The sequence below is a fragment of the Hibiscus syriacus genome, unplaced genomic scaffold, assembly GCF_006381635.1.
Source record: "Hibiscus syriacus cultivar Baekdansim isolate YM2019G1 unplaced genomic scaffold, ASM638163v2 tig00010364_pilon, whole genome shotgun sequence".
NCBI classification, from domain to species: domain Eukaryota; kingdom Viridiplantae; phylum Streptophyta; class Magnoliopsida; order Malvales; family Malvaceae; genus Hibiscus; species Hibiscus syriacus.
In genome coordinates this window covers 57552-70811 of record NW_024062213.1, presented here as the reverse complement: position 1 = coordinate 70811, position 13260 = coordinate 57552, and the positions used below count along the sequence as shown (strand labels likewise).

The 13260-nt window shown below is 31.6% G+C and overlaps 1 pseudogene; it reads right to left on the bottom strand.

Moving 5' to 3' along the window:
- Positions 1-11574: 11574 nt before the first annotated feature.
- LOC120203855 lies at positions 11575-12963 on the bottom strand (annotated as a pseudogene).
- Between the last annotated feature and the right edge of the window lie 297 nt (positions 12964-13260).

The window sequence follows — 13260 nt, the reverse complement described above, 5'->3', positions numbered from 1 at the left end:
AAACTACTAAATTTTGATTTACAGTATTGTACCGAAATTAATTTGATTTTTGTAATTTACTCCTTAAAAGTAATCTTTTGAAATTAACATTGTTTAAATTAATTTGATTTTGTAATTTACTAAATTAATCTTTTGAAATTAACATTGTTTTAGAATCCTAATGAGTTGAGATTTTGTGTAGTACTATTATAAGTGATTTTAAATACTTTGATACTTTTAATTTTTATTTTTAGCATATTTTATGAAGGCTTGATGTTAAATGATGAGAGTGTGGTTATTTATGAAATGAATGTTTGAATTTGTTCCCTTTGAATGTCTAAAGATTATAGTTGATCAATTTTTTTATTCATATTTTTTAACAAAAGTCGATAGTCTTATTAAAAACTGAATATCCAAAAATTACAATAGAGCTTACAACTATCATCATAAACTAAATACATAATTTGGACATGCTATAACATTGAAACTAGCCACTTAAATCATACAAGGACATACATGGAAAAGGTTAAAAATCTAACCAAAAGAGTCAAACAAAAATAGGTACAAGCAAATCTGACTATATAGGTAAATAAACCACAAGAGTGGATTAAGCTATTGAAAGACCACCGATAACCATAAATCAGAGCCGAGTGTCATGAGAACTATCCATGATCGCAAAATCGCGTATCCAAATCCAATCCGGGGTCCATAGCAAGAAAGATCAACTGGATTACAAATAAACGTCATCTTGATCAGTCGTGATGTCGTCAAATCCAACCCAAGAAAACAAAAAAATAAAAAGAATGACCAAACAACCGAAAAGGAAGACGAAAAATGTGCCACAAAGAAGAGAAAATGTACCATAAAGGCAAAGATAAACGTGCCGCAAAGACAGATTATTCTTATTAAAAAACTAAAAAGAAACAAAGAGAGACAACCAACGATCGATAACCAGCATCAAAATCGGTGTCACTGGCTAAACAAAATTAAAGAAGAAAAGTTGATCTGATATAAGAAAATGATATAAACTCTAAAGAAAGAATAAAGAAAAAGAAATGGGCAGCTAAGGTTCCTTTATTTAATTCAAATTTTAATAACCACTATATATAAATGTAAATTCAGGCCATTATAGTGACTGATATAATATATGATATTCTAATTGAACTTGTAAAATCCAAAAACCAGGCAGTGACTAAAGTGTAAGATTTTAAAACTTTGTGATCAATTTTGATAAATTGAAAAGTTTAGGGATTTATTTAGAATTTCTTGGTGTAGGATTGATTAGCAAAGATTGAAAGATGGAAGGGTATAAAGGTCTTTTAGTAAGGAAATGAATTTAAAATTCATAAGTGGTGTTTTATATATACACGTGGAGAAGAGTTGCATGAGAAGTCTAGAATTGTCTCTTCATCCTTTTTTTCTCCTCTCCACCGTGAGTGCTTGGCTAAGGTAAGAAATTTTTCAATCAGCTATTTTTTGTAATTTGATTTAGTTTTGATGCTTGGGGTATTAGGAAAACTTGAGAAAGCTTAAAGAGAAGTAGAAACTAAAGATTTACAAGTTATGGGTGATGAATAAAAAAGATTTTGAGTGTATTAATGAGAAAGAGTTAGTAAATGGATTTTGAAGTGAAATTTGACTTGTCATAAGCTGAAATAATAAATCTAGGTGTTGGAATAGGATCTGGGGCATGTTGATAATTGGTTATGATTTTTAGTTTCAGTGATTATGTGGGATTTGGATGTTTAAGTATGTTAAAGTGATATAAGTTAGTTTTAATAAGTGTGTTTGAGTTTAAAGGCTGAAATGAGTTAAAAGAGTGGGGCTTAGGTAAGTTTTGATAAATTTTTGAGTTGAAATGGTAAATTGGGAAAGGGTTTCGGTACTGGATGAACAATATCGATACTTCAAAGTAAATAGGTGAAATCTGGGTTTGGGTATCGATACTGAAAGAGCAGTATCGATACCATAAGAAAAAATTGTATGAATTCTTAAATCATTATCGATACCGAAGGAGTAGCATCGATACAAGGGTATCAATACTAATGGACAAGTATCGATACCATTTTTAAAAGTCGAATTCCATAATGTAGATTGCGAATCGATACTGAAGTATAGTATTGATTAGGGGTGTGCAAAAAAACCCGATCCGACCTATCCGATCCGTTGATCCGATCCGAAAATTCGGATATTCGATCCGTTTTTTAATTTTCAGATAGTTCGGATCAGGTATTCGAAATTTTTTTCGGATTATCGGATCTAATACGGATCGGTAAAAAACCATTTTCGGATTATCCGAAAAAATTAGGGCTATTTTCTTCAAGTTTATATCCATTCTCTCTGATTTGTGGACTATGGGGAGTTATTAAGACGCTCATGCCCAGGGTGTTAAGGTTGTCGTGGCAACTGATTTGTTGGTATTGACAATGCTGAAGTCCCAAGGTGAACTAGGAGCAGACATAGTTGGCTCAACACAGAGGTTCGGAGTGCCGATGGGATACGGTGGTCCTCATGCTGTGTTTAGCTACTTCCCAAGAGTACAAGAGGTTGCTGCCAGGGCAAGTTATCGGTGTCAGTGTGATTCATCACGGAAGCCTGCTTTTCATATGGTTATGCAAACCAGGGAGCAACATATCTTAGGGACAAAGCTGCTAGTAACATCTGCACAGCTCAAGTAAGATATTTGTTTGTTTTCCTATAGGAGCTGTTACTTAGAGATTTAGGTAGCTCTTAAAGTTCCAAGCTTCAAAACTTGTAAAGGGTGCAAACTTCTTGTTAGGATAATGTTGACAATACATATTCCTCTTTTCTTGCCTGGTCTGTTTTCCTTTCGTCATAGCTAACAGTGTTTCGATTGGGCATTTGTTGTGCGTAAACTTTGACAAATGCTTGAATGAGCTTTTAGGTGTGCAAGGGATTCTCATGATTGCTTAAGGCATCTCTGTCGTGAGGCTTTGCTTTAGCTTAGTTATTATATATTTTTGTGCGTAAAATGTTTTCTCATGTTTGACATATTTGTCTTCCATGTTATGGTTGTGTTAAACCATACTATACAAATTCAGGAAAGGGTTACTGAGCACCACTTAACAAAATGCTATGGTTGTGTTAAACCATTAGGTTTCATTCATGCACCACTAAACAAAATGCTATGGAATGTCAGAACTTAGATTGCATTGACGGATAAATTTCAATTATAATAGGGGTGAGCAAATGATCAATTTGAGTCCTCCCTGAGTTTGAATGAAAAATCCTACAGGACAACTATCAGACATGTTTTGCTACTTGTTATTAAAATAATGGGTGTTAGTTCTCCTTTGTATTAGCCTTAGGTTATGAAATATTGTCACAGACTGGTTTCGTTTGATTCATTACACTTCAGTTAAATATATATATTATATATTATTAGTGATGGAATATATAATGGTGATATGTATGATACGATTCGTGACATGTATGTATTGATAGTTTTCGAAGTGTATTCTTAATTGATATAGTAGTTGCATGTATCAGTTATTTTATTGCTTGTTTACAGAATATGTCATCTTTGATGAGAATGAATATTTTAATTTCTGTAAATGTTTTTGATTTTTTTGCAAAAAAAATTGGATTCGGATCCGGATATTTGGATATCCGATCCGAAATTTCGGATATCCAAATTTTCGGATATCCGATTTTTTCGGATCGGATAATATCCGATATCCGATAATGCACACCCCTAGTATTAATCCTATAGTGAGGAAGTATCGGTATTGGGCTTAGAGTATCGATACTATCAATTAAAAATTCTAAATTAAATGTTTGTTTAGCTTAAGTTAATGATGATTGATTAATAGTAATACGAACTTCGACATTCATTTAGATCGTATTATTGTGTAGATATTGAACGAAGGCAAGTATCAGACGATTCAAAGTTATAAGAGCGTCCAAGAGTGATAAGTGTTTTGCTTTGACTAAGTGAGGCCAAGGTGAGTGCATACTACTACTATATATATATATATATATTGTTTTATGGAAAGAAGACTTGCAAAGAGTCTATTTCCAATATTTGATTAAAACAATGTTTTGAAAGTTTATTGAATGTTTTGAATACATGTTTACATGAGTATATAGTATGATTTTGATTCCATTACTACGTGAACATGCATTGTTACATTTCATACTATGAATATGGACCTATGTGATTATATGAATATGTGATATAAGCTATGTGAAATGGTATAAATGTTAAAGACCAAAAGTATGTGATATGAGAGTTAAAGGTATAATTGGCATGTCAAGAGTCGAGGGTTCTACGCGGTCTTTCGGGACAATTCTACGTGGTCCTTCGGGACATTTCTACGTGATCCTTCGGGACATCTATGTGGTCCTTCGGGACAATTTCTACGTGCACTTCGGTGCATATTCTACGCGGCACTAAGGTGCAATTTATATGAGCAGTGGTGACTGCATTAGTGCACAACCTCAATGCACTCACATACCTTAAGTTCTCAATGATGTACCATGGGCTATTAAAAGAAATAATATGATGAACAGTGCATGATAATATATGTTTCTATTAATGAAATGTGTTATAGTTTCTTTACTTTATGATTTTATTTTATAAAAGCTAAGAGTAAGTTTAATTTTTATGTTATATTTATGAATTATATGTCTCACTAAGTCAAAGACTTATCGTGTGAGTGTTTCACTCGTAGGTTCAAAGAAGCAAGAAGATCAAAGCTAGGACAAGCCAGTCAAAACATCATATCTCTATTGAAGATTAGATCATAAACGATTTAATCGCATGTCATTTGTTGTATTGAATTTAGTTGGCATGTATTTAGATGTTTAAATTGTATATGCTCTGATCAGATTTTGTAAAAACACTATTATATTTATGTACATTAGTAAGTTTTAATTTCAATTTGAGTTTGAATTTTCTATATTTCCTTTTAATTACGGGTTTCACCATTTTGATATAAACAAAATTTTAAATTTTCAACTACTTTTTAAAAGGTCAATGATTTGAAAAGTCAATGTGATACCTTGGATTTGTATCCGGTTTGGGGGTGTTACATAACTATCCCAATCAAATATTAGATGTTACAAGAAGCACCAGAGGGGAAAAAATGGAGGGAGGACATAGAGATGATGGAAAAAGACAGAGAAAAAGGGAGATGGAAAAAATAGAACGAGAGATAAGATGTAAAACAATGACATAGAGAAGCTAAATAGGAGGGAGGCCCGATGGCGGCATGCCTCGATGGACAACATTAAGGCCGTTGTCGACGTCGGGAGAAAAGAGTGGGGATGAAAAAATAGGGTAAACTACAGATTTGGTCACTTTTATTTGAGTTTTATAACTTATGGTCACTAGATTCAAAAAACATAATACAATCACTTTCGTTAAATAGGAGGGAGGCCCGATGGAGGCATGCCTCGATGGACAACATTATGGCCGTTGTCGACGTCGGGAGAGAAAAGAGTGGGATGAAAAAATAGGGTAAACTACAGATTTGGTCACTTTATTTGTTTATAACTTATGGTCACTAGATTCAAAAAAACATAATACAATCACTTTCGTTTTATTTCAATTAAGATGTGGTCACTGAAACGTTGAGTTCCATTAGTTTGATGATGTGGCACGTTAATTGATGGGTTTAATTTTTACTTTAACCCTTGAACTTTAGATTAATACTAATTAGGACCATTTTATAAATTCAAAGTAATTTAGGAACAAATTTCTAATTTACCCTTTTTGTTAATATACTTTTCTTTCTTTCCCTAGCTTCCTCACTTGCGCCGCCGCCGCCCACCCCTTTCCTCCAACGATATGGAAACAATGAGTATTGGATAAAGCTCTGCCTAACCGTTAATAAAATATGGACAGATTTTGTATCTTATATTGGATTTCTATAACCTTTGGCTTTCATATAAGGAAACTTTTGCTCATTACTTCTGTAGAGGCCTCTATTATTAATTTTAGAGAAATGATTGTAATTGTTTTACATTTCTCTTGGAGCAGTACCCGTCTTCCACCATCCCGGCAAGAGTACCTGATTTTAGGTCTTAATCTCTTGAGGCTTCTTGTCCAGAACAGAACTGCTGAGTTCCATACCGAACTGGAACTGCTTTCAGCCACTGCTTTGGAGAATCCTAGCATCAAACATGTTGTGGAGCTGGAGCAATCATTTATGGAAGGGGAGACTAAAATTTCACCTGCTTTAGAGATATGGGGAAAGTGAAGAAGCCACATTGCTCAGGTGTTTTAACAATTTCTTTAGTAATTTCCCTCCATAACTTACAAACGGCAGAACAAGCAACCACTCTCTCCTTCCCGGCCAACATATTTCCTTTGTTTCCACTCTTTGTAAATATCGTACAGTAATTCGGGAGCAAATTTGCCCAGTGTACTTGCTCGATTTCAGTTGATGAACCACCTAATAATAATGGAGAAGAAGAAGCTTCTGGCGCCATATGGGATCGTCCATGCTTACTGTTATCCAAATTAGCAAGAGAAACCTTTAAGCGAGGATCTTCAAAAAAAATTGAACATGAGGAGGAATTTTGGAAAATATCAGTAATTTCCAGAAAAGAAGATGGGTTCATCGGAGAACACGATAGGGAGAGACGAAATGGAGAATGTACACGATCTCCAATCAATGGGAAGAACAAAGATAGCGAGAAAGAGAGAATCCAATGGTCACTGCTTTGAATTTATAAAATCTATAAAATGGTCCCTAATTCGTATTTTATCTAAAGTTCAGGGGTTAAAGAAAAATTAAACCTTTTTACTAACATGTCATGTCTTCAAACTAACGGAACTCAACGTTCAGTGATCACATCTTAATTAAAATAAAACGAAAGTGGCTATGTATTATGTTTTTTGAATTTAATGATCATAAATTTATAAAACTCAAACAAAAGTGACCAAATCTGTAGTTTATCCAAAAAAAATTGCAGGTTTTCCACCTATGGTTTAAGAAAAAGAGAGAAAAAAGAGTTGCGTTACATACATTAGTTAGGTTTAGAAACACATACGGAATCTTATTGGAAAGCAAAGTTGGACTCAGCAATGAGTATTAATTGGAAAATGGTATACACGTCAAGAATTAGTCACTTTAACAATTTTGTTTAATTTAAAGCTAAATGTTAAAAATTATAGGGTAAATTTAATGGTATTCAAATGGTTAATTCGGTTAACCGAACTAAACTTTTTTTAAAAAATATTAATTGAACTGAATAAAGTTCGGTTATTTCGGTCGGTTAATCAAATTAAATAAAAAATTTTATAATTTTTTAATTAAATTAATTTGAATATAGTAGAAGTATTTTTTTATTGGGTTAAAATTTTAATTAGGTATTGATAATTTAATGAGTTTAGTGTGGTTAAAAAATAATTGAGTCTTAATTCTTAATGATTTGAGCTTAAAATATGTATTTAATATAAACAATATATTTCATATTTAATAATTTCGGTTAATTCGATTAATTAACCGATTTTAAATAGAATTAACTGTTAACCGAATATTGAAAAAAAATGTTAACCGTTCCCGACAGAACTAATTCGATGATCAAACTAATTCGGTTCGGTGGTTAATTCGGTTAAAATTGAAAAGTGAACACCCCTAGGTAAATTACACAATTCCCCACTGAACTATACTTTCTCTCTTATTTTACTCACTGTACTTTTAATTTTTCTAATTTACTTATGAACTTTTTAATTGCTCCTGTAAAATATAAAGTTTATATGTAAAATAGAAAAATGGTCCCCTGACTATAGGATACTACTTTGTTGAGTCCCCTGACTATTAAAAGTTACAATTGTCACCGACTATTCAGTAGGTTCAAAACTCTCCTTTTTCGTTAAAAAAATAATGATAGTCTGAGTATACGTTAACATGCTAACTGAGATATGATAAAATTTGATCTCATAATCTCAAGCGATCATATCTCAGTCAGCATGTTAACATCCAGTTCAAGCGACTAATATTTTTTAACGGAAAATGACGAGTTTAGAACATAATAAGTATCGAGTGATCATTCTGTAACTTTATATATTAAGGGACTCAACAAAGTAAATTGCAATAGTCAAGGGATCATTTTATAATTTTTAATAGTCAGGGACTCAACAAAGTAGTATCACATAGTCGGAGGACCATTTGTGTACTTTACCTAGTTTTATTTAGATAAATTTAAATATTTTAATTTTTTTCTTTAATTAAGCTAAGATATTACAAAGTAGATATATTATAAATATATTGACTTTTATTGTATGTTAAGTAAGCCTTTAAATGTTGATTTAAATCGAGTCTATAAATTAATAATTTTTAAGTTTTATTTGAATATAAAATAAATATAAGAGTTTGAAAAATCAGTCTTTGATATTTGTAGGATTTGATGATGAATAAAAATATATTAAATTAATTTGACTCTCTCAAACACGTTTGAGTATAGCACATCGTCAATCATCTTATATGTCAAATTCCAAAGGATTATGGGTTCTTAATCTCTCATTTGTCAATCATTTTGTGTAATTTTATATACTATTTTATTATTTTCTATATTTTTTCATTTTAAGGATTTTTTTTTAAAAATTTATAATATTTTATAAATTTTAAAATTACTTATTAGAAGTTTTAAGATTTCTTTTATTTTTTAATAATTTTTAAAAATAAATTTGTTTCAACTAATCAATATTGTCACGTTATCATTGTAATGTCTATTATCTATACACTTGAGATACAATGTTCTTCGCACGATAAACTTCAAATTGTGAAGTTCAAGGAGGTTAAGGACTAATGATTAATTTCGTCATTTTTTTAACATATAAATGAATATGTTTATGAATACTAAACGAAAACTAAACATGATTTATTTTTAAAAAAAAGAATACAAACATGATATTAAAATTTTAAACGGACACGAATCGAATATAAAAAACTTCAAAAATAAACAAACAAACACGGATACAATCTTATTTGTTTAAAGTTTGATTCATTTACACCTGTACTAATTATCTAAATTTAAAAAAAAATTATTAAGTTAAATTTTAAAAATAAAATGGAGAAAATTTAATTTAACTTAAAAGTTTAAATTAATAGTAAGAGGTAATTGCACCATATGTCCCCAAACTATGACTCTTATTTTAAATTTGTCCTTAAACTTTTGAATATTTTAATTTTATCCCCAAATTATGACTCCCACTCTAAATTAGTCCTTAAACTTTTGATCATTCCAAATTCATCCCTAAACTATGACCCTAATTTAGATTGGTCCCCAAACTTTTGAATCTTCTAATTTCATCTCCAAATTCATCCAAATATGACAATTTTAATCATAGCTTAAACTAAATTTTATTTTTGAAAAAAACATATAATAATATAATTGGTTTAATGATTTTATTAACAAGTGATGTGATTAGTATATACATATAGTTTGGGATGAAATACAAATGTTCAAAAAGGAAAAATATTTTCATGTCATCGCTGCAGCTAAGTTTTTAACGACAGATACTAAATTGAAACCTAAACTAAATTTTAGGTATTGTTTTAAAAAATAAAATTAAGTACTAAAATAGAATAAAGTGATAATTTAAGTATTGAACATGTAATTTCCCTTTAAAGTATCTTCCAACCAAAAACTAGAGAGGACTAGCCTGGGTCCAGTGCCAAAGTTCTGGTCCAAAGTAGGGGTGTTTAAAAATACTCGACCCAGTTGATTCGATTCGTTAACTTGAACATTAAAAAGTCGGATAATTTTTTAAAAATTTCTCGACCCGTGATTTTTTCGAGTAATTGGGTTGGGTCCAATCCGAAATTTTTTTATAACTGGATACCCAGTAGTTTATATATATATATATATATATATATATAATATATATATATATATATATATATTTATATATATATAGATATATTATTTTTATTTTATGTTTCTTAATATTTTTACTCTAAAATTAAATTTAAATCTCTAAATTCTTTATAAATTTGTATTATGTAATTTTAAGTTATAAATTTTTAAAAATTTTTTATTAATTTGTCAATATGAGATCCGAATGAATAAATCATGATTGATATTAATATTTTTAATGTTTTCTTTTGAAAATAATTTTTTTAATATGTGGTAAGTATAAGACATATATGTTCAAATATAACTCTCAACCTCTTGACATTGAACATTCACACCCTGACATATATGGTGCTTGAATCAGGTCATCAAGGAATAACAACAATTCTTTTACCACAGAGGATATTGGTTACTAAATATAAACTTTATATATATATATATATATCCTAAATACTAACTTTAAACCATTAATTTTTGTGTATGGATGATGTATTATGAACTTTGGTTTTAAAAAAAAAAAGTTAAGGGTACCTCGTACCTTATTTTAGGGGTACTCAGATTTTACAAGTAACCGATTAATGAGTAATCGATAATCACCAGCTGGGACATAGACCAAAAAATGTACTATCCGAATAATCGGATATCCGACATTTAGATACTGAAAATTCGGGTACCTGGTTATGGATACCCCTAGTCCAATTGTTAAACAAACAGCTGTTGCTGTCCTAAATCACCGACCTTGTCTATGCTTTAAATGGCTACAAATGTCCCACAGGAACTCACTGCTTGTTTTAGCCTTCTTAGTTGACAGCTTTTGCAATTTTACTTCAACGCCAATCAAACAAACATAAGTTTATTTCCAGTAAGACAACTATCATATTCTTCAAACTGGTTGACATTTGGCAACCACAAAGGTTTGTTTCTCTATTCCCAATATATTGTCAATTCTAAGTCGGATTGCACGTTGGTGCTCACAAATTTATAAATTTATAAACGTTATCATGTTTAACCGGAAAATTTGTGTAAATTTATAACATTTTCAGTTATAGTTGAAAAGTTATGTTAGGAAATTTTAAGGCTTACAACCAGGGCCGATTTTTAGGGAGTACTCTGAGCAGTAACTCAGGGGCTTTAATTTTTATATTTATAATTGAGACTTACAATTTTTAAATTTCATTTTTTTTTTATTTTGACTTTATTCTTCCATCTTTTTATTAATTAATTATATTTGAATTAAATTTAATCATAATTTTCTTTTTAAATCTCATTCTTTAATTTATCAAATATTTTTAACTTTTAGTCATCTTTAGTCTTAATCTAATGATAAAATAATATATCATTCTTTATTTTTTTATTCAAAATCAAGTTTTGTATCATATCCATATTTAATTTTTTATATTCTCTCTTAATTGTATTTAAGGTATTTTCTTGATAAAATAATAAGAATGAGATGTTTGATAAAAAATAATCATTTTTCTATAATTTTTATTATTTATTAATATAATATTAAAATTATTCAAAGTAATAGAATAAACTTTAATTTTATAGAAGTTTATTTTTGAGTTTTCGTCCCGACCTTTGAAAATGTTCAAAACAACTCTAATTACGGTAAAAAAAAATTATAAAAAATATAATATTTTCCATTGCAATTGAAAATGTTATTCTGTTTAACTAGAAAAGTAATTTTTTTATTAAATTACATAGTTTTTAACATTATATTAATAAATTGTATTTTAAAATTTCGATAAAAGGTGTTAACATGTTATCCATTTCCTTTTTTGAAATTAATGTTTATACAAGTGGAGCCGATGATTTCCCACATTGGTCCAAAGCATGAAGGAACTCATTTCTGCTTCTTACAATGCTATGGAACACTTGTCTAATCTGCATCTGCAAAGGCAACAATCCTTCCTCCATTCGCTTACAAGTCTCCGCCAATTCCGCCGCATGCACCGCCACTTCTTCCGCTTTCTCATCGGGCCCTCCATGGAACTGAAAGGAATCAGTGAACTCCATCAAATTATGCACCAGTTTCTCCATTTTCTGCAACTCAGCTAACAATCCAGCTGCTCCTTTCTTCTCCTTCTTCTTCCACTCTTCCACGATCTTCTCGTGTAACCCATTGATGCTTTGATCCCAACTCGATTGCTTCGGGACCGGAAAATGAGTGGTCACTAACCCGTTCCTCTCTTGACAAGGTATTGCTGCAACCAACGCCCACATAACGAAAACCATGATCAACTCATTGTATAAACAGGGGAAGCCAAACCTGAAGCCTCCGCCCCTCGCGGCGGAACGAGATTGCATGTCATCGCCTGAATCTGTTTCGCCGCCGACCAATTCTTCGCCACTTGGGGATCGGTCTTTATTAACAGTTCGGCGACTAAACGACCAACTCCTCTCTGTTGTTTTCACGGCGGAGTATTCTTTATCGTCAACGCTCATCGCCATCGTTAGTGAATTCAAGACCTTCCTGGCTCTCCTCGCTTGTCCGTCACCGATGGGTTTTTTTCCCCAAAGCCGAAGCAGCAATCTCGGCAAGCTTTTGGTAATGCCTGATCGACTCCAGCCCGTCGGTGACGGCATTACAGAGGTCCAAAGCCTTGACGGACCGGTCTAGAAGTTCAGGGATCAAGCGATCGAGAGGGGGTTTAGAGATCTGAAATGGGTCATCACCACCACCACCACCCATCAAGAGAATAGCCTTGAATTCAGCTTCACAGCAGAGAAAAACATCGAGGAGCTTGCGTAGCCATGAAATGGAGAGAAGAGTATCAGAAGGGACGGCGTCGTCTGGAGGTGACAAGAGCTCAGCGAAACGCTCAGAGACGTACTTCGAGAAGATCTCGAGGTCTTGGTCGTTGTTTCCGTCCATGGAGATGATTTGGTTTCGCCGTATGCTGATCCGCCCCAAGAAGGATGAGTGGTAATCGGTTGCCGGCATTTCTGTAAGAAAATTTCTGGGAAAATTGCAGAGAGCAAGTGAATACAAAGAAAGAAGCAAATGAGAGTAAATTAGAAAGGGAAAAAGAAAGGTGAGGGATATATATAGAGGATATAAATTGAAGGAGAAATGGAGTGTTGGGGACGATGACCCATTCTTCTTCCTTCTTTGGGTCGATGACCCGGCACTTCCCACTCTTCTATTTTTCTGGATTCTGCCCTCCTCTCCTTTTTATCCACTAATATATTAAGGCAAGGATATTTTATACTTTAAGTTTTTTTTTTAATTTAAATAAAAATTATTAAATGCAACAAAAATTAATCAAAGTAGGATTTAACGTTTAATCGAGTCGGATGGAGTTAAATTTTTTAAAATTATTCGAGTTGAAGAGTTTTATTTTTATAACTCAAATTTAATTTGAACATTGTTCGAGTTGAGTCAAGTTTATAAAAATTGAGTATAATTGTTCGAGTTTCTTTTTAATTTTAATTGTAAATATTTATAATATA